A 21,757-nucleotide genomic window follows, 5' to 3' on the forward strand; every position below is an offset into this window, starting at 1 on the left:
TAACATAGTACCAGAAATCCTAGCTAAAGCAATCAGTGCAGCCCCTGATATGGCCCCCAACCCACCCTGCCCCCTACCACCAGCAGTGTCGCCCCCGCCAATAGCACACCCAACATACCCTAACTGCCCTGCCTCCCCGCACTATGGGCATTACAGCACCCCATAGCGCCCTCAACCCAAAACCGCCACCCCCCCCCCCCCCCCCCACAGCCTCACAGTGCAGCCCCAGATAGCACACTTAACCCACCTCACTGTTGCCAGCAATACAGTCTGGGATAGTGCCCCCAACCGGCTCCCCGCCAAAGGCAGTGCAGCCCGGTTTGAGTCCCCAAACCGCCCTGCCCGGTGCAGGCAGCACAGCCCCAGATAGCACACCCAACCAGCCACCCAAGACGGGCAGTGAGGCCTGAGATAGGGCTCCCAACCCGTCCCAGGCCACCAGCAGTGCAGCCTGGATAGCGCACTTACCCCGATGCCTTTCTACACTCTGGCTGGCTGCAGTGTCCATCGCTGCCACCAACCACAAACATGGCTGCAAACAGGAAGGATTTTATTCACCGTCGATGCGGCCCCGAGTTGTCCCAAAGCGAGGCAGTGCCCCAAGGTCTGTGCAGAGTAGAACGCAGCTCCGCCCTCGCAATGCTCTCTGGGTCTGTGCGGAGGAGAACGCAGCTCCGCCCTTGCAAAGGCACACAGCGCCGGTGCCGGCGTGGCGGAGAGGCGGACAGCGGCGGCGCGGCGGAGAGGTGGACAGCGACGGAGAGGCGGTCAGCGGCGGAGAGGCGGTCAGCGGCGGAGAGGCGGTCAGCGGCGGCGCGGCGGAGAGGCGGACAGCGACGGAGAGGCGGTCAGCGGCGGCGCGGCGGAGAGGCGGTCAGCGGCGGCGCGGCGGAGAGGCGGACAGCGGCGGAGAGGCGGACATCGGCGGAGAGGCGGAGAGGCGGACAGCGGCGGAGAGGCGGACAGCGGCGGAGAGGCGGTCAGCGGCGGAGAGGCGGTCAGCGGCGGAGAGGCGAACAGCGGCGGCGCGGCGGAGAGGCGGACAGCGGCGGAGAGGCGGTCAGCGGCGGAGAGGCGGTCAGCGGCGGCGCGGCGGAGAGGCGGACAGCGGCGGAGAGGCGGTCAGCGGCGGAGAGGCGGTCAGCGGCGGCGCGGCGGAGAGGCGGACATCGGCGGAGAGGCGGAGAGGCGGACAGCGGCGGAGAGGCGGACAGCGGCGGAGAGGCGGTCAGCGGCGGCGCGGCGGAGAGGCGGTCAGCGGCGGCGCGGCGGAGAGGCGGACAGCAGCGGAGAGACGGACAGCGGCGGCGCGGCGGAGAGGCGGCCAGCGGCGGAGAGGCGGAGAGGCGGACAGCGGCGGAGAGGCGAACAGCGGCGGAGAGGCGCACAGCGGCGGCGCAGGCGCGGAGAGGCGCACAGCGCCGGCGCAGGCGCGGAGAGGCGCAGGCCCAGGCTCCACTCCCCAGCTGCGAAAGGGTAAGAGCCGAGGGTGGCTGAGACTCGGGGTTGTTCAGGGCGGGGTGGGCTCTGGACCCAGCAGGCCCGGCACCCAGGTCAGGGCTCCAGGGGAGGCCAGATGGGCGAAGGCCAAGAAGGGGCCGGGGCTGGTCAGGAAGGGCTCCTGGTGACCAGAGCACTTTGCGTGAGCCAGCGTGGGAGGAAGGTGGGCTGGATGAGCCAGGGAGGTGCCGGGAGGGGCCTTGGCAGAGGCGACCACCTCCGTCAGCCCCCAGGCCACTGAACCCTGGGTAGCGAGAACCGACAGGGGAGGCTGCAGACAGAGGAGTGGAGGCTCCCCTGCTTTGGGGGCTCTGAGTAGAAGTATCTAGGGGGTCCCTCAAGAGGCCCCCAAACGCTTCCCCATGGTGAGAAAAGAAGGCGCAGAGAGGGGCACGGCGCCGGCGCCGGCGCAGAGGGGCGCACAGCAAGATTTGCTGTGATTTCTTTTATTGCCCCAAGTGTACCTCATCTTGGTAGATTTCTATTGGCTTTAAAAATGTGTGTGTTTTGCTGTTGGGGAGTGGAGTATTATACGGATGTCAGATTTTGCTGGTTGACTGTTCAGATCGTTTGTAAATCCTTGCTCCTTTTCTGCCTAGATTCACTCTGTCACTTACACTGGAGTGCGGTGGCACGAACATGACTCACTGCAGCCTTGACTTCCTACGGTCAAGTACTTCCCCTGGCTTAACCTCCTGAGTAGCTGGTACTATAGGTGTGTGCCGGCACACCTGGCTAAATTTAAAATTTTTTGGAGAGATGAGGCCTTGCTATGTTGCCCAGGCTCGAACTACTGGCCTCAAGCTATCCTTTGTCTTTGCCTCCCAGAGTTCTGGGATTACAGGCATGAGCCACTGTGCCCGGCCTCTGCCTAGTTTTAACAGTTGCTAAGAGAAGGATGTTGAAGTAGATGTCTTCTTGGTGGGTTAATCCTTTTGTCATTAAGCAGTTGTTATGATCACTTCCTTTTCACCCCATTGGTGAAGGAGGGGTCCCTGCCCTAAAGTGTAGGAGATGGCTGAACACGACACCTGGCGTGGATGGATGAGATTGACAGCAGTGTTTTAGTCACATATACCCACAGCTCAGAGGGCACTGCATGCCACACAGGGTCAGATGGGCACCGCACTCTGTAGCGGAGTGAGGGCTGGGGGCTGAGGAAGCAGGCAGGCTTGGTAGTAACAAGAGCACACAATGACCAATGGTTCCCGAGGGGGAGAGCAATTGGCTTGTTTGAATAAATTCATGGGCTGGCAGACAGGTGAAGTGAAACTTCTTAGGCTGAGGTGCAACTGTTCTGGCTGATAAAAGAACTAGCCAGGTGGGGAGCCTTTCCTGTTGGGTGGCGGGGTAGGGGGTGTCTGGTAGAAACAGGAAAACCCACGGCTAGGCCTTTGGGGCCCTGTGAGGCTCAAAGATGTCAAGGCAGCATAGGAAATTTTAGATCTTAAAATTCAGTGAAGACCCTCTCCAGCTCTGGTAAATTATTTTGCTTGAAGTCTACTTCATGAGATATTAATATATTCACTCCTGCTTCCTTAAAAAATTAATGATTTCACAGGATATCTTTCTCCATTCTTTTACTTTCAACCTACTTAGGTCCTTAAGTGAGTTTGAAGTTTCTTATGAACAGTATTTAGTTGGGCCATGTGTTTATTATAGGCTCTCCATCAATCTGTCTTTTGGTTTATTTAGACCATTTACATTTAAGGTGCTTATTGTTACATAATTGCTTATGTCTGATGTTTTTATTATTTGCTTGTTTCCTTTTTCTTTCCCTCCATCTTGATCTATTTCTGTATAATGTTGTTGCGTGTATCTGTTTGTATAGTCTTAAAGTGTTTGCTCTGGATGTTGCAATATGTGTATTGTAATATAGTAGTCTACTGGTACCAGTATTTACCACTTCAAAGTGTGGAAACCTGCCTTGCATTTATGTCTCTTTACCTTTTCCACTTGTATAAATCACTGGCTTTAGTAGTACGTGGTGGTATAGTTTTTGTTTCAGTCGTCAAATGTGATTTTAAGAACTGTGGATTGTCTCGTGTATGTATCCACATTTCTGGTCTTTCCTTTGTCCCTCCTCCCATAGTCCCATATTCATCCCTTCTGCATAAGAACTTTCTGTAGCCATTTTTTATTTTGATTTTTTGTTTTAATTTTTTGTATTGTGGAAATGACAGAACATATTTCTGTAGCCACTTTTTAACATTTCTAAATTGACCAGTGACAAATTCCTATATTCTCTTCCTCTGAGAATGTCTTTATTTCTCTCTTCATTTCTGAAGGGTAGTTTCATGGGATATGGAATTTGCAGCCAACAGTTTTTTTGTTTGGTTGGTTTTTTTAAGCACTTGAAAATGTTGTGCCACTTCCTTCTGGCCTCCATGGCATTTGAGTTGGCGTGTCCCTACAGGCATTCTGCCATTTTTGCTCTTTGTTTTTAGTTTTGAAAGTTTAATCAGTGTTGCTTTCTTTTGGTATACTTTGAGGTTTGCTCAGCTTCTTGAATCTGTAAGTTTATATCTTTCACCAAATGTGGGAACCCTCAGGAATTAGTTATTTGCATGCTTTCGCAGCTCTGGTCTCCTGTGGGACTCAGATAACATAAATGCGGGGTCTTTTGTTATCGTCTCACAGGTCCGTGCAGCTCTGTTCATTTGTTTTCAGGTTATTTTCTCTCTATTGTTTAGACTGGGTGAATTCTGTTGATCAGGTTTCAGCTTCTCTGATTCTCTCCTCTGTCATCTCCACTTTTACTCAATAGAGCCCATCCAGTTAGATTTTTTTAAAATTTCTGTTACTGTATTTTATATTTCTGTAATTTCCATTTGATTCTTCTTCAGTTTCTTTGCTGACGTTTTCAGTTCTTTGATTGTTGCCATAGGATTTGTAGTTGCTTGTTGAAGCATTTTTATGCTGACTGTTATAAGTGATGAGTCAGGTGGTTCCAACATCTGCCTATGTAATTTTTATTTTTGCAGGCAGTCCTCCTATTTAGGTTTAGTCTGTAGGTCTTGGTCTACTTTGTGGGCTGTGATTCCAATGGCAATTTAATTTCAGAGCCTTCATGGTGTTATTTTGGTCTGTTTGGCTAATATGTATCACTGGGATTCTCCCACCAGTCCCTGCTGTTGCCCACCTGAGGGAACAGGGGAGCTGCCCCAGGCTGGGCCACCTGCTGCAGCTAGGTGGGTGGGGAATGGTGGTTGTGTTGGTGTGTGGAGCTGGTTTTCTTGTTGTGGGGAAGATCTCCTTTGATCTGCGGGGACTGAGTCTGCCTGGGTTGCCTTCTATTGCTATGTTGGGAGTTGGAAAACTCTGGGCCTGGGTCACCGTCCTATTGGATGAGGTCCAGGGAGACACCTGGCCACTATGCATTCCTTAGTCCTAGAGTCCCTCAGCAGCCTTTTTCTGTCCACCTTTCGGAATTCTCCATTGATCATCTCCTGTCTATTATTTCTAGAGTTTGGGTTACATTTCTTAGGAGGGTATAATGTGTTATCTTCTCTAGACCAGAAATCCTTAGTGGTGGTTTCGGGTTGTAACTGGGCTAAAGGGAGAATTGGCGTATTTGTGATGTCGAGTCTTCCTTTTCATATGAGGACATATCATTATTCAGTATATAATATTTACAACATCTACTTCCTTGGGTTGAAGAATGTGGTTAAGGCAAGGAAAGTACTTAACACAGTGCCTGGTGTGGAGAGCACTTACGAGTGTTGGTAGTGATGCTATTCCTTTTGTCCTTTGGTAGCATATTAAAGCTTTTCTTCTTTTTTAAATAAATAAAGTTCTGGTGCACTTCTTGTTAGGTTTATTCCTATTTTATCCTTTTTTGCTTTTATTACAAATAGGAGCTTCCTATCTTTTATAACATCTACCTGGTTCTTTGGCCCTTATGTGAAAATGTTTTAATAGCCTTCTAAACATTGCTCTCCCAAATGAGTTTTAACTTGCCTCTTTCTTTTGTTTTCCTTTTTTTGAGACAGGGTCTCACTTTGTCACCCAGGCTGGAGTTCAGTGATGCAATTATGGCTCACTGCAACCTCTGCCTCCCGGGCGCCCAAAGTGCTGGGTTTACAGATGTGAGCCACTGCACCCAGCCTTACTTGTCTATTTCTTTTAAGAGTGGGAACTATAATTGAACCCAGAGCTCCAAAAACAAATGAAGGAATGAATGAGTGAATAAGCTCTTCCCATGGGTTTGGTGTGGTTTGGGGCTCTACTCAATCTAAATGCTATGTTTTATATGATCTAAAATTTCCCCTAGGTGTGTTACACGATTGTGTTGTGTTGAACTTACATTGAGACTCCTTTTCACATGTGCTGGTTATCAGCATGGGACTTTTCCATTCACTCTTTGAATTATTCATTTGGGGGACACAGATAGACCTCTGTGTCTTTCATAAAAAGTGTCCATTGGCCGGTTGCAGTGTCTCATGCCTGTAATCCCAGCACTTTGGGAGGCTGAGGAGGGCAAATCACGAGGTCAGGAGTTCAAGACCAGCCTGGCCAATATGGTGAAATCCCATCTCTACTAAAAATATAAAAATTAGCCAGGCCTGGTGGCGGGTGCCTATAATCCCAGCTACTCGGGAGACTGAGGCAGTAGAATTGCTTGAACCTGGGAGGCAGAGGTTGCAGTGAGCTGAGATCGTGCCACTGCACTCCAGCTTGAGTGACAGAGTGAGACTCCGTCTCCAAAAAAAAAAAACAAAAACGAAAGAGTGTCCATTATCTATACTGGAAAAATTGAGATTGGGATTTTTGACATGAAGTGCGGAAATGTGGATTGGGTCAATTTAGTTTACCTAAACAGATGATGAAAAGCATTCCCTAGTGCAAAGTTTTGCCTGTGTGTCTAGTGACGGGAACAGTAAGAATGAGGCTTGGAATGCGGAGCGCATTGTGGGCCTGTCGTGGGTGGGGCCAGCAGCACATGCATGCCTGGCTCACAGAGCAGCCTTTGGGTGTTCTTTTCCCAGAGGAGCTCTACGGTGACTTTGAAGACTTGGAAACAGGGGACGTGCACAAGGGAAAATCGGGCCCCGACACTCAGGTATGACTTTGTCGTAGCTGGCTGTTCTTGGTCATTGTGTTCTGAGAGAGGCCCACATTGAGAAATGCAAATCTTACTTGTGATGTGTGAAGATTGCAGACTGGATGGATAGATTCCTTCCTAAAGGGTGGGGATGTGGGGATGTGGGGACCAAAGAGAAGCTTTCTTGTTTACTTGTTAAGTTTTGGACGACAGTTACTACTGTTTCTTGCCATAGTCATTTGCCAAGACCACTGTGATTTTTCACTCACAGAAGTCTTAGCTTCTCAGACTTACATTCAACCATTGCCATCATTCTCCTCTTTTTAAATTTAAGTGTCATTTAAAAGAATGAAGTCCCTGTTCTCCCTAATATTTCTTTAGAACAGGGTCTGGGAGCATCTGGGTGAGGGACATGTCTGTTATTTTTATTCTAGTTTGTGTTCCCAGCCAGCTTAAGGAATAGCAGCTAATTTGTAATGCAGATGTAAAAATTTCCTGTAGCAGTACCATGTTATTCAGAGACAAAGGTTATGTTGTGTTTTGTTTTGTTTTATTGAAAATGATAACAGATTTTTGCTAAGACTTTTGTTTAAATAGAACTTTAAAAAATGTAATGTTTAAAGAAAAGACCTTCATAAACATACACAAAATTTTTTCTTCTGGAAATTTAAGAATGAAGATATAGAGAAACAAGGAAGAAATTGACCCCGACGAAGAAGAAATTGCCAAGAAAAAGCATTTGGATAAGAAGAGAAAATTGAAGGAGATGTTTGATGCGGAATATGATGAAGGAGAAAGCACATATTTTGATGATCTTAAAGGAGAAATGCAGAAAGAAGCACAGGTGATAAACCTCAGTTCCTCTCAGCCCCTTGTCAAGACTATCACATAGTGCAGGAATCCCTGACTTTCTTTGGGTCCCTGCTTCCTATCCTGCTTCTGTGCCTTTCATTTGGACTCCTGGGTAGATGCATGTGAGTGTGTTTATTCATGCAGTGAGCTCATTGTTTCTACAGTCAGAAGATCACCAGAAAAAGATCCATACCTATTTTGTAACAAGAATTAGGAAACCGAAATGACTGAGACATGGTCTCTACTTTTGAGACTTTTACAATGTAGTGATCTGAGACAGTGCGTTCATTTCAGTGCAAGCCAATGCTGCCTATTCCGATCGCTGCTCCCTGATTTGAATGGCAGGTGATCAGTGGCCCGTGTGGCTTATGGACACACCAGAGCTCCCAGGGGAAGTGCTCTGAAAACTCATCCTGGTCAGAGTTCAGAAGGACATGTGGAGTATAAGGTCAGATGCGGAGATGAAGGGAGATGGTGTGTCCCTCCTGCCTGGGGGTGCTGAGCAGGTTGCTGGAGGCGGTGATGTCACTCTGAAGGAGACAGACACAGAAACGTGTGTACAGTTGATGGTGAGCATCTGAGTTGCGTCTTGTTAGTGAGGCCAGGAGTGCTTGTGTAAGCTGGAACAGATTAGGTATATGATTTGTGAAACGGAGTTTCATCCTAGATCTTCATCTAGTCAAAGGACTGTTTCCTGATTAGGCATTAGCTTAGTGGTTGCTAGTCTGTGTTGACCTTTGAAAGGCATGACTAGGCTAACTCTGAAGTTTTTGCTTCACACCGTTTACAATTTAAAATTACCTAGAGCCTTGTGGGCCATTGGAAAAGACTGAATGTTTCACTCTGAAATGGGAGTCCTTGGAGGGTTTTGAGCAGAGGAGAGACATTCAGGTAATCAGATCACTCTGCCAAGACAGTCTGGTAGAGATCAGTCCGGTGGCACAAACCAGAGGGCTGGCAGTGGAGATGAGACAAAGAGTCAAACCCGGATAGAGTTTATTTGGAAGCTGGGTCAGTAGGATTTCCTGGTGGACTGAATGTGGGGTGTGTGAGAGGAAATGAGGATGGCGACTGGAAGTTCCTGGAAGGATGGGTTGTTGCAGGTTAGATAGGAAACTGTCTGCAGATGCAGTTTTGGGAAGATGATGTTTGGTTCGGCTGGGTATCATGCAGACAAGCGGAGTGTCAAGTCTGGAGAGACAGGTCTGGCCAGGGACTTAGATGTACAGCCCTCAGCATGTAGATGCCACTTAACTCTGTGAGGTGCTGGGGAGTGAGTGCAGAGTGACTGGGAGGAGCAAGACTGGCATGGGCGAGTTGGGGCGATCGCAGCCGTGAGGCCTGAGCAGTGCCTAGGAGGGAGAGGGAGAAGCAGTGTGAGCATGCAGGCACGCCGGAGTCCAGTTGTACACGGAGGCGAAGCACTGTTCAGATCCCGCTGCAGTGTTAACTACGGTAAAGGCAGAGTTGACCACTGGAGGAGTCCTTCAGCGTGGAGGCCTTCAGCGATCTTGGCAAACACCAATTTTCATGGATGTAGGAGAATGGGAGCAGAGGAACTGGAGGCTGCAACTGTGGAAAACTTTTGTGGGGTTTTGCTGCAGAGAGAAGCAGAGAAATGAAGCAGTTTTTGGTGGAAGAAGTGGAATCAAAAGGTTTTGAGGTAAGAGAGAGAACAGAGGGAAGAGCTGATGGAATGAAGTCCAGGAAGAGAGGATGGTGTCTAGTGAGCAAGTGATGTGTGGCCCTGAGTAGAGGCATGGACAAATCATCTGTGCCTGAGCTGCCCGTAGAACTTTCTGTGATCATGGAGATGCACGTCTGTGCTTCCCAATATTGTAACACTGGCTGCAAGTTGATATGGACCACTTCCAGTGTGACTAGTGTGATTGAGGAACTGCATTTTAAATATTATGTAATTGTAATTAATTTTAATTTAAATAGCCACACATAGCTCCTCTATGGGCCAGGTCAGAGCTCTGATAAGGCTGGATATGGGAGGAAACCCTGGTAGAGGGTTGACCGTAGAGGTTCTTTTGGTTTTGGAGTGAATCAGGAAACAGCCATCAGCTGAGTGAAGGTGAGGGTGGTGGTGGGTGTTTGAAGACAAGGGAAAAGTGTGAAAGAATTATTTGGAGAGGAAGGAAAGAAAGTGTGGACTGGGGATGTTTCCAATGTTCGAGCACGCAGGGCTCCACAGTTATCTACATTTGCTGTCCCTTGGAGCAGGAGAGAAGAAAATGGTTGGGACATATTCTGAACAGACTGTAGAGGTAAAATGTGTAGGGTTTTTTTGTTTTTTTGTTTTTTGAGATGGAATCCTGCTCTATTGCCCAGGCTGGAGTGCAGTGGCACGATCTTGACTCACTGCAACCTCCATCTCCCAGGTTCAAGCGATTCTCTCACCTCTGCCTCCTGAGTAGTTGGGACTACAGGCACGCACCACCATGCCCAGCTGATTTTGGTATTTTTAGTAGAGACGGGGTTTCACCATGTTGGCGAGGCTGGTTTCAAACTCCTGACCTCATGTGATCTGCCCGCCTCGGCCCCCCAAAGTGCTGGGATTACAGGCATGAGCCACTGTACCCGGCCAAATGTGTAGTATTTTTAATAGGATAAAGCCTACATAATTCTGTCCACAGTTCCTTTACTTAGAAATTGCTTATTTGTTCATGTTAATCCTATGTTTATTACAAATAACAGCATACAGGTTTTCCCCCCCACCCCGTCATGTATGGCTGAATCACGTAGAACTTGAAGATCAAGATGATGAAGCCAGAGTTCAGTATGATGGTTTTCAACCTGGGATGTACGTCCGCGTTGAGATTGAAAATGTTCCCTGTGAATTTGTGCAGAACTTTGACCCCCATTACCCCATTATCCTGGGTGGCTTGGGCAACAGCGAGGGAAATGTTGGACACGTGCAGGTGGGTCCCTTTGCTGCATATTTGGTGCCTGAGGCTCTGTGGATTTCCCCTCCATCAATCATCTTACCCTCTCATCCCCCTCAGATTCGTCTGAAGAAACATCGCTGGTATAAGAAAATCCTCAAGTCCCAAGATCCAATCATATTTTCTGTAGGGTGGAGGAGGTTTCAGACCATCCTGCTCTATTATATTGAAGACCACAATGGAAGACAAAGGCTTCTAAAGTATACCCCACAGCACATGCATTGTGGAGCAGCCTTTTGGGGTAAAATATGATTACAATAACTTGCCTATTGCCGAGATTAAACTTTACAGGCTGCGTTATTTTAGCTTTGTGCTTTTCCTTTCATAAAATTCCACTCCTAAGATGTTTCTGTTTTCTGGGAGCGGGGAGGTGGTTTGGAGTATATATGTAAATCTATATCCAAATCTAAATGTCCGTATCCAGTATGTTAAACTAGAATCTAAAATTTCTGGTTTGCTATATTTCTTTTTTTCCTTTTCCTTTAAGACCCTATCACTCCACAGGGAACTGGTTTCTTGGCAATACAGTCTGTCAGTGGCATAATGGTAACTATCTTGGACGATTTCTTTTACAGATTGGTTTGAGAAATATATCCTGAATGTGGGTTATTAAGTACATGAGACTTTAAGTTGAAAATTACTCATTTTTATTATTATAAAGTAAATTTCCCTTTGCTTTTAATCTCTGTACATCCTTTTCAGTAGGGTGTGGGATTAGAGGAGGGGAGGTGGAAGAATTATAATGGTACATTTCCTATTTTTGTGCATCTTTTGCATTTATTTATCTAAGCAAGTATTTAAGCAGTGCTCACCATGTGCTAAGCACTATATGAGGTTATGAGGAGCCATCAGAGACCACCCAGACACAAGACTCCCTGCAGCTGTGGTGGGGTAGCAGTCTGTTCACTCCATTTTCATTTGACCAGTCAGGCAGGGCAGGGTTTACTGGTCCCATTTAACAGAGAAGAAAGCAGAATAATGAGCAGATGGAATCTTCCCTGGAGGTCCAAATTTTAATTTCCTAAACATTGCAACTGTATTTTTCTTTTCCATTTCGTTCCAAATAAATCATTATAGTAAAATTACATTCCTCTGAAATCACTCAGGAAAGTACTCAAGTAGTCTTTTTTTTTTCTTTTTTCTTTTTTTTTTTTTTTTTTTTTTTTTTTTTTGGAGACAGAGTCACACTCTGTCATCCAGGCTGGAGTGCAGTGGCACGATCTTGGCTCGCTGCAACCTCTGCCTCCTGGGTTTAAGCGGTTCTCCTGCCTCGGCCTCCTGAGTAGCTGGGATTACAGGTGTGCACCATCATGCCGAGCTAATTTTTGTATTTTTAGTAGAGATGGAATTTTGCCATGTTGGCCAGACTGGTTTCAAACTTCTGACCTCAGGTGATCCACCTGCCTTGGCCTCCCAAAGTGCTGGGATTACAGGTATGAGCCACTGTGCCTGGCCTCAAGTCACCCTTGTTAGTTTGGCTTACCAACTTTAAAGTTTTGGATTGCTTTTGTCAAACCACTGGCTTGCAAGTTCAGATGGTCTCTCTTGTTTTTCTTAGCTAATTGTAAGTAAAATTCACTTTGGTAATTTATTGTGTTACATAGAATTGAAGTTTTTCTCTTGCTAATATTATTCCTATTTTCAAATTTTGGGGCTCCTGTTAGCCTGATTTTCGGATAGCTGCCACAGGAGTTGTCCTTGATCTGGATAAATCCATAAAAATTGTGAAGAAATTAAAGCTAACTGGTTTTCCTTATAAAATTTTCAAGAACACTTCATTTATTAAGGTCTGTATATCTATATATTCTCATATTTATAAATGTCCATATTGTTTGAGAAAAGGAATGAAATACCTCTAAAATGTGGGCCTCATATTTTTAGAAAAGTGTTTGAAATCTTTTATAAACTTCATATTTTGTTTGCTCCTTTATATTCTGTATTACTTAAATATGCTCAAAAAAGCAGTGGTAAACAGCTATTTAGGAATTGAGGCTGTTACTCCTGACTTCCATGTGAGACTGCCACAGAACTCATATTGAAAATATGTCATTTTATCCACTAGGTTTTGTTTCCTACTTTTTAAATTGGTGTTAAGAAAGGGAAAAAAATCACAAGTTTGTCTAACTCGGTAGAAAAATCGACAAAGCATTTGCAGACAACTTGGCAAGGGTACAGAGAAATGGATGTACTGTTTTACAGTATTTGGGGAGGGTGGTTTGAGCAGCATTTATTGACAATTTCATTAGTGGGGATGTTTCTATTGAAAACACAGAGTTAGGAAGTCATAAAATGTTCTTGCAATATAAGGTAATAATACCACCGGCATTTATCTTATGTTTTCATGTTCTAAGTGCATGCATCTGAGTAAAAGGATCTGGGCTGCAGTCCAGTCTGAGAGATGCCAGCAAAGGCTTCCTAGGCCAATTCAGTCCAGTAAATCACTCTTCGATCTTCTCTTCCACACAGACAGCAGTGATGAGCATGCCCATGAACTCACATGATTATTTTGGGGAAAATGAAAGAGTTGTATTCTTTTTGAGGTAGTAATTCCACTTTCAGGGGCAAATACATTTTGATTATTTTATCACCCTTCAGTGAGTTGTTTTTGTTCTTTAATCAGGGATGTATGTTTGAAGTAAGAAGTAAAGCATAAAGTATATGATTTTGTGTGTGTGTGTGTGTGTTTATCTTGCTATACCTGTAGGGAATGTTTAATTCTGCCTTGGAAGTGGCCAAATTTGAAGATGCTGTGATTCGAACTGTCAGTGGCATAAGGGGGCAGATCAAGAGAGCACTCTGAGCTCCAGAAGGAGCTTTCCAGGCTAGCTTTGAGGATAAGCTGCAGATGAGCGATGAGTGTCTTAAGTAGTGTTCAGGGCAGGGTGTTACCATTCATGCTTGACTTCTAGCCAGTGTGACGAGAGGCTGGAGTCAGGTCTCCAGAGAGTTGAGCAGCTCCAGCCTTAGATCTCCCAGTCTTATGCGGTGTGCCCATTCGCCTGGTGTCTGCAGTCCCCTGGCCACACCCAGTAACAGTTCTGTGATCTATGAGAATAGTTTCCTTAGCGAGCTTTCCCTTCAAATACTTTGCAGCCAGGTAGAGAAGTTTGGAGTGAAAGTTTTGTTCTTTGTTTCTTTGCAATATGGATATGAATCTTCTTTTGAAAATGTTAAAGTAAATTACCTCTTTTCAGATATTGTCTTCATGCGAACTTGGTATCCTGTTTCCATCCCAGCCTTCTATAACCCAGTAACATCTTTGTTGAAACCAGTGGGTGAGAAAGACACCTGGTCAGGAATGTGGACCACGGGCCACCTCGGGCTCGCCCATGGTGTCAGACTAAAGACAAACAAGGACTCTCTGTATAAGGTGCTGGTCGTGTGTGTGTTAGTGGAGATGAAGCCTGTGCTCTACAGACAGGGAGTCACACAGACACTTTTCTATAATTTCTTACGTACTTTGAATGTTCAAGTATAAAGTCTAACGTTAAATTTGATTGAACAATTGTATATTTGTGGGATATTTTGGAATGGAACACCAAAAAATGGTAATAGTGGTTCTTTCTGGATTGAAGACAAACTTTTCTTTTTTAAAATAAATTTTATTTTATATATTTGAGGTTGACAACATGATCTTAAAGGATACATATAGATAGTAAACTGGTTACTATAGTGAAGCAAATTAACATAGCTACCATCTCACATAGTTAGATTTTTGTTTGTGTGACAGGAACAGCTAAAATCTACTTACTTAACAAAAATCCCAAAGACAATATATTTTTATTAACTATAGCCCTCATGATGTACACTAGATCTCTAACTTGTTCATCCTACATGTCTGCTACTTTGTATTATTTTAATGTATATCTCCCCATTTCCTATTGGTCATTTCCTATTTGGCCCATTTTTCAACTGGGTTGGTTTTCTGCTATTAAGTTGTAAGAGTTCTTTACTGATTTTTGGATATTAACACTTTATCAGATATGTGGTTTGCAAATATTTCTTCCAGTCTGTAGGTTCCCCTTTCATTTTGTTGGTTGTTCCTTTGCTGTGCAGAAGCTTTTTAGTTTGATGCAGTCCTCCTTGTTTATGTTTACTTTTGTAGCCTGGCTTGTGGTGCGATATCCAAAAAATTATTGCTACGGCCAACGTCTAGAGGCTTTCCCCCTATGTTTTCTTCTAGGAGTTTTATGGTTTCAGGTCTTATTTGGGTCTTTGGTCTTGTATCTGTTTTGAGTTGATTTTTGTGTATGGTGTATGATCAGGGTCCAATTTTATTCTTTTGCATGTGAAAATCCTATTATTGAAGAAACTATCTTTTTTACCATTGTCTTGTCTTGTTTGCCCTTGTCAAAAATTAGTTGACAGTATATGTTTGGATTTATTTCAAAGGTCTCTGTTCTGTTCCATTGGTCTATTTTTTTGTTTTTATGCCAGCACCATACTGTTTTGATTACTATAGCTTTGTAATACAATTTTAAATCAAGAGGTGTGATGCCTCCAACTTTTTCTTTCACAGTTATCTGTTGGCTGTTTGGGGTTTTTTGTGGTTCCATATGAGTTTCAGGATTGTTTTTTCTTTTCTTTTCTTTTCTTTTTTTTTTTTTTTTTTTTTTTTTGAGGCGAAGTCTCACTCTGTCACCCAAGCTGGAGTGCAGTGACATAATCTCAGCTCACTAAAACCTCTGCCTCCTGGATTCAAGCAATTCTTCTGCCTCAGCCTCCCAGGTAGCTGGGACTAAAGGCACATGCCACTATGCCCGGCCAATTTTTGTAGTTTTAGTAGAGACAGGGTTTCACTATGTTGGCCGGGCTGGTCTCCAATTCCTGACCTCGTGATCTGCCCACTGCGGTCTCCCAAAGTGCTGGAATTACAGGCGTGAGCCACTGTGTCTGGCCAGGATTGTTTTATTCTGTTCTGTGAAGAATGTCATCAGAACTTTGATGAGGATTGTGTTAAATCTGTATATTTGCTTTGGGTAGTGTGAACATTTTAACAATATTAATTCTTCTGATCCATAAACATAGGATGTCTTTTCATTTGTTCATGTCTAAATTTCTTTCATGAATGTTTTATGGTTTTTAAGTGTACACATCTCTCACCTTCTTGGTTAAATTTATTCCTAAGTTTTTGTTTTTCTTTGATGCTATAGTAAATGAGATTATTTTCTTGATTGCTTCGTCAGCTAGGTTATTTGTATACAGAAATGCAACTGATTTTTATATGTTGAGTTTATACCTTGCAGCTTAACTGAATTGATTTAGTAGTTCTCACAGTTTTTTGTGGAATCTTTGGAGTTTTTTACGTAAAGGATCTTGTCATCTGCAAATAGAGATAATTTTACTTCTTTAATTTAGTTGCCTTTTTTTCTCATCTGATTGCTCTTGCAAGCACTCTATTGAATAAAAGTGATGAGGCTGGCCATCCCTATCTTGTACTCAATCTTAGTGGAAAAGCTTTAGTTGTTCCCCACTAACTATGATTAGACTGGGTTTTTCATAAATGGTCTTTATTATGTTGAGGAACTTTCCTTCTATACATAAACTATGAAGAGGTTTTATCAAGAAAGGTTGCTAAACTTTGTTAAATGCTTTTACTGAATCAATTGAGGTGACCATGTCATTTTATCTTTCATTTTGTTAATGTGATATATCACATTGATTGATTTACATATTTTAAACCAGCCTTGCATGCCAGGGATAAATCCCACTTAAACACGATGTATAATGTTTTTGATGTGTTGTTGAATTCTATTTGCTAAAATTTTTTAAGGATGTTTGCATCAGTATTTAATTTATTGGAGAAGTTGACCTGTAGTTTTTGTTTGTTTGGTGTGTGTGTGTGTGTGTGTGTGTGTGTGTGTGTGTGTGTGTGTGTGTGTTTTGGTTTGGCTTAGGTATTAAGGTGATACTGGCCTGGTAAAATGTGTTTGGAATTATTTCCTCTCACTCTGTTTTTGCGAAGAGTTTAAGAAGTAAACTCCCAGGGGATGGGAGTGACTCTGGACATGGGAGTGACATGATAGTGACTCTGGACCCTGCAGTGGTGGGACACAGCAGCATCTCAGTCCCTGTAAGGCCAGGCGCAGCATCAGCAAGGACCCCAGAATGGTGGAGCACTACTGTGGCTTGGGCCCTCGGGAACAGGGACCAGTGCAGCAACTACTTCTCTCCCTGGGGAGGCAGGTGCCTGGGCAACTCAGATTCTCTAGGGCTAGTCCAGTTCCAAGGAAGCAGGGTTCTACAGTTGTTTGTCCTGAAGGGCAAGGTACCCCAGTTCAGCCAATGCTGTTTTCCTGGGATATAAGGGTGCCATGTTGGCTTATCCCTGGCAGGTGTGGCTGCTCAGCTCAGCCAAGTCACTGATTCCCTGTGAAGCAGGGCAGTGCTTCAGCTTTCGTGCAGTGGGGGATGTGACTGCTCAGACTGGCCAAGGCACTGACTCCCTGGAAAGCAGGGCACCAAGTCAGCTCAGGCTCCAAGGGGCAGGGCGCAATGGCAGCTGGGAGGGGAGGGGCACAGCAGCGTGGCCCCGCAGGTGGGGTGTATGCTGTGATGTGGAACATTTGTTCCCACCAGCCATTTGAAATTTCATCCATTTGAAATTTGATTCCAAATGTGGTGGTGTGGGAGGTGGGGCCTAGTGGGAGTTATTTGGGTCACAGGGCAGATCCTTTATGAATAGATTAATGCCTTTTCATGGGACTGGATTAGTTACCAGGAGTGGATTGTTATCAGAGTGAGTTCAGCTTCCTAGACTCTTGTGTTTCCTCTCTTGCCATGTGAGCCCCTTGCATACACCTGTTTCGCCTTCCACTTTCCCCATGAGATGAAGCAGCATAAGACCCTCGCCAGTTGTGCTGCCCGATCTCGGACTTTTCAGACACAAGCAGGGTGAGCCAAATAAACCTTTTTTATAAAATAAGTTACCCCGAGTCTCGAGTATTGTGTTACAGCCAGACTAAATGGTCTAAGACAGTGTAACAGCGGCTCGGGGGTGGTGGGCCACTAGGTGGGTGTGATATAGAGCAACAAAGCCTGAGGATGGAAGAAGGGTGCGGTGGCTGCTCACCCTGGGTGGGACATGCTCCCGAAGTGGTCCAGGTCCAGGAGGGCACGTTGCAGCAGCAGCTGGTCCATGGGGGTGGGGCACAATGTCAGTTCCTTCTCTGAGGGGAGTGCTGGGGCTACTGGGCTATTGATCAGTCCCTTGCTGGCATCACTCCCTCTTAAACTTTTCACTGGATACTCTTTTGAACTATTTTTTCCCCCACCATATACATGTATTTTTTAAACGTTAATGTGCTAATTTCTACTGAAGCAATGTGGATTTTTCTGAAAGTTTTAATGTTTTAATAAGCTTTTTATTGAAATGTTAATGTACATACAGAAGAGTGCCCGAATCATAAGTGTGCATCTAGATGAACTGTAGCACACCAGGCTGCCACGCCCTGGACCAAGCAGTAGCCTTGACCTGTGGCCTCTCCCAGGCACTGCTGCCCCAACCCACAAAATAGCTACTTTCCCAGTTCCTGATGTAGATTTGTTCTGCCTGGTTTTGACTTCTATAAAATACAGCACATTCTATTTAGCCTGGCTTCTTTGGTTCAGTATTACAGAACACATCCATGTTCTTGTCTATGGCAGACATTGATTTATCGTCATTGTTGAGTTCCATTATATGACTGTGTCACCATTTTTCCATTGATGAGTAAAATGATTTCCTATTTTTGGCTGTTATCCCACGGCCCTGAACACTAGGTCTGGATATGGGACTTGCAGGTATGCAGGGGCACACACACTTCTGCTGGAGGATCCCTGGGTGGGGTGGAGACTCCAGGGCACCTGTGCTCTGCTTCAGTGTGGAGGCTTCTGTGTTGTGTTCTGGGAGCACAGTGGCTTGGCCTCCGCCACCAGCAGCAGCTTAAAGAGTTCCTGCTGTTCCACATGCTTGCCAACAATTGGCCTCTTCAGTTTTTTTTTTTTTTTTTTTTTTTTAGGTTTTCAGTGCCTGCCTGGACTTGTGTTTTCATTTAGATTTTGGTTTCTTAGAACTTTCGTTATTCTCTTCACAGCTTAACAATGCATTTGAAAAGATTTGTTTTCATGTGGAGTATTCAGCTTTGTAATAAGAGGGTTGTTCAAGGCATCAGTCTGCCACTCTGCTAGAAACAGAATTCTCCCAGGCATTTTTTTTATATAAAGTAGTTAATGAAATTTTGAACCATCTTACATGAATTTTTATTAAAATACACTTCAGGATGTGGTGCCCATTATCCATTCTACTCTTTTGTAACAAGTAGATTTCTCTGAATTCTTGAATTTGAAAACAATTGCGGTTCCTAAACAGAGAATATGGAATATTATTGGGGATGATGTCTTTAATAATACATTTCAAGATAGGAGAAACTTTTTCTATGTAGTTGACTTTAATAAAAGCCTAGGGCAAAACTTTCAATATATTAACAGTATTTATGAGGCAGTTAAGAATTTGGGTCATCTCCGTCTCCACTAAAAATACAAAAAATTAGCCAGGTGTGGCAGCGGGCACCTGTAGTCCCTGCTACTTGGGAGGCTGAGTCAGGAGAATGGTGTGAACCCGGGAGGCGGAGGTTGCAGTGAGCCGAGATCATGCCACTGCACTTTAGCCTGGGCAACAGAGCGAGACTCCGTATCAAAAAAAAAAAAAAGAATTTGGGTCATCTCAATTAAACATAGAATTTAAGATTACATTGAAAATTCAGTACAGAGTATTTTCCCTTCATCTGTTGTTTGAGTCTCCCTTCTTTTAGCCATCCTTCCATCAGAAATAGAATACCAAGTTAAACTTCTTAATTAGAATCAGGAATCAGGACTCCTTGGCTGCTGATTGAAGAAAGAACTGTCCTTAAATCCAGAGTGGGCCGGGCATGGTGGCTCATGCCTGTAATCCTAGCACTTTGGGAGGCCAAGGCAGGTGGATCACCTGAGGTCAGGAGTTCAAGAGCAGCATGACCAACATGGTGAAACCCCATCTCTACTGAAAATACAAAAATCAGCCGGGCGTGGTGGTGTGTGCCTATATTCCCAGATACTTGGGAGGCTGAGATAGGAGAATTGCTTGAACCTGGGAGGTGGAGGTTGTGTGAGCCAAGATCGTGCCACTGCACTCTAGCCTGGGTGACAGGGCGAGACTCCATCTCAAAAAAAAAAAAAAAAAAAATCCAGAGTGGTTGGTAGTCAAGACAAAAAGCTAGATTATTTTTGTTAGTCTGGGAACTAAAAAAAATAGTTGTAACTTTGAAGCCTTTTTATGGATCAACATGAAGATTGAGGGATCTCAAATAGAAAGGGCATCCTGGTGGCAAAGGATAATGATTACCAGACTGCAAGAGTACTTTCAATGGCAAGAAAGCAGCAACAGAATCAATGAAAACAAAGCAATGATTAGAATGCCCTTTCCCCTTCTCCTCCTGACTTGTGGACACTGATTGTCTTCCTTGGACTTAGGGAACCCTTTAAGTTCTTGAAAAATTCAATGATCAGGCTATAGTAGATGGTCCCCAGTACACAGCACAAGATTTTTTGATAAACTGGACATTTTGAGACCCAAATAACTAATTAGAAAAATCAAACATGTGAAACTACTTTATCCTATGCATAGGGGTTATACTGGAAATAAAATGTACAACATTGGAATCCCTAAGGAGAAAAGTCCTAAAAGTTTCAATATCAAGAATCCCGCACCTGCTGCTACTTATCTAGCCTTTTGCTTGATTTCTGGCTGACGAAGTTGCACAACTCTTGAAAACTAAAAACCTTGAAAATTTGTCACTTGAAAACTACTTGAACCAAACTATGAAATCTCACCTGCTATATAAGATGCAATTGTTACAATTATTTTAAACTTCAATTTAGTGTTCTGCTCTATCAAAAGAAAGTTTCAACTCTGTTAGTTGAGTACACACATCCTAAACAAGTTTCTGAGAGTGCTTCTCTCTCGTTTTTATGGGAAGATATTTCCTTTTTCACCATACGCCTCAATGCGCTCCAAATGTGCACTTCCAGATACTACAAAAAGAGTGTTTCAAACCTGCTCTATGAAAGGGAATGTTCAACTCTGTGACTTGAATGCAAACATCACAGAGATGTTTCTGAGAATGCTTCTGTCTAGATTTTATATGAAGATATTCCCGTTTCCAACGAAATCCTCAAAGCTATCCAAATATCCACTTGCAGATTCTACAAAAAGAGTGTTTCAAAACTGCTCTATCAAAAGAAAGGTTCAACTCTGTTAATTGAGTACACACATCAAAAGCAAGTTTAGGAGAATGCTTCCGTCTAGTTTTTATGCGAAGATATTTCCTTTTTCACCATAGGCCACAAAGCGATCCAAATGTCCACTTCCAGATAATACAAAAAGAGTGTTTCAAACCTGCTCTATGAAAGGAAATGTTCAACTCTGTGACTTGAATGCAAACATCCCAAAGATGTTTCTGAGAATGCTTCTGTCTAGATTTTATATGAAGATATTCCCGTTTCCAATGAAATCCTCAAAGCTATCCAAATATCCACTTGCAGATTCTACAAAAAGAGGGTTTCAAAACTGCTCTATCAAAAGAAAGGGTCAACTCTGTTAGTTGAGTACACACATCACAAACAAGTTTCTGAGAATGCTTCTATCTAGTTTTTATGGGAAGATATTTCCTTTTTCACCATAGGCCACAAAGCGCTCCAAATGTCCAGTTCCAGATACTACAAAAAGAATGTTTCAAACCTGCTGTATGAAAGCGAATGTTCAACTCTGTGACTTGAATGCAAACATCACAAAGAAGTTTCTGATAATGCTTCTGTCTAGATTTTATATGAAGATATTCCCGTTTCCAACAAAACCCTCAAAGCTATCCAAATATCCACTTGCAGATTCTACAAAAAGGGAGTTTCAAAACTGCTCTATCAAAAGAAAGCTTCAACTCTGTTAGTTGAGTACACACATCACAAACTTGTTTCTGAGAATTCTTCTGTCTAGTTTTTAGGGGAAGTTATTTCCTTTTTCACCATAGGCCTCAAAGCACTCCAAATGTCCACTTCCAGATACTACAAAAAGAGTGTTTCAAACCTGCTCTATGAAAGGGAATGTTCAACTCTGTGACTTGAATGCAAACATCACAGACATGTTTCTGAGAATGCTTCTGTCTAGATTTTATAAGAAGATATTCCCGTTTCCAACAAAATCCTCAAAGCTATCCAAATATCCACTTGCAGATTCTACAAAAAGAGTGTCTCTAGTTTGATTTCTAGAACTAGAAACACTCTTTTTGTAGAATCTGCAAGTGGATATTTGGATAACTGAGGATTTCGTTGGAAACGGGAATATCTTCCTATAAAATCTAGACAGAAGCATTCTCAGAAACATCTCTGTGATGTTTGC

General features: G+C 44.0%; 1 pseudogene; it reads left to right on the forward strand.

The window, feature by feature from the left end:
* The first annotated feature begins 1,498 nt into the window (after positions 1 to 1,498).
* Positions 1,499 to 20,400, forward strand: LOC117978242 (ribosome biogenesis protein BMS1 homolog; annotated as a pseudogene).
* The last annotated feature ends 1,357 nt before the right edge of the window (positions 20,401 to 21,757 follow it).

Source organism: Pan paniscus, chromosome 12 (genome assembly GCF_029289425.2).
Source record: "Pan paniscus chromosome 12, NHGRI_mPanPan1-v2.0_pri, whole genome shotgun sequence".
NCBI classification, from domain to species: domain Eukaryota; kingdom Metazoa; phylum Chordata; class Mammalia; order Primates; family Hominidae; genus Pan; species Pan paniscus.